The sequence below is a fragment of the Marmota marmota genome, unplaced genomic scaffold (genome assembly GCF_001458135.2).
Source record: "Marmota marmota marmota unplaced genomic scaffold, marMar, whole genome shotgun sequence".
NCBI lineage: Eukaryota > Metazoa > Chordata > Mammalia > Rodentia > Sciuridae > Marmota > Marmota marmota.
Window position 1 is genome coordinate 21,219,834 of NW_026000221.1, and position 905 is coordinate 21,220,738.

Here is a 905-nt window from a genome sequence, read left to right on the forward strand (position 1 = left end):
GACAAACATGTATAGGCCTTATTTAATCATGGCCAGAAACCAGACTTCTCGTAGGTTATAATGAGATGACTTATCTCTAGCAGCTCCTGGGGTCTTAACATTGCCAAGTATTGGGACACGCCTGCCTAGTGTGACGTCCTCCACTCCACGGAGGCCCTTCTCTGTTTGATGCATTTATTGTAGTTGTGGCTTTTAATGTTGAAGCTATTTCTAGCCTAAAGGTGCTGGGTTAGTACTTTTCCTTTATTCTTTGCCTGACTGCTCTTTTCTCTTCCAAACGGAGTGGCTCCAAGACCACAAGCAGCCAAGAACCAGAGGGACTGTGCCCCCTCTTTCTCTCCTGGCGGGAAAGGGGCTCAGCTGAGGGATGGAGGGAAGGGGAGAGAGGGCGGGAAGCCTGAAGGACCGTGCGCTCCTCCGCCGCACGGTCTTCCTTCCCTTGGGCTCCTGCCTTGGTTGTTGCTGCTTCCCTGGGTGTGAGACGGTGAGACACAGAACGTGTTGCACACGGGTGCCAGCAGGCAGAGGAGCTACTCGGTTTTAACGTGGGCAAGAGGCCCCTGGATCTCGTCCAACCCACTTTTCCCCTTCCAGCGCCGCAGTGCTCTGGTGCTCATCAGTGCTCTGGTGCCCATCGGCAGATGGCGGCTTCCCTCCGCCCGTAACTGACGCCTTATGAATTCTGCCTCCTTTTCAGGACCTCTCGGTGCTAATTGTTCCTGACTGTGAGAACGGTGCGTCAGCTCCATCCTAACAAACAAGACACTTAGATAAAACTGTGTAGGCACCTCTGCCTCGGCTTCATTGTTCCTGCGACTGTGCTGCTGTTATCACAGCATGTACCTGATGCACCCTCACATCATTTCAGGAGGCAGGCCGGGGAATCACAGTCACTCTCTTTATGT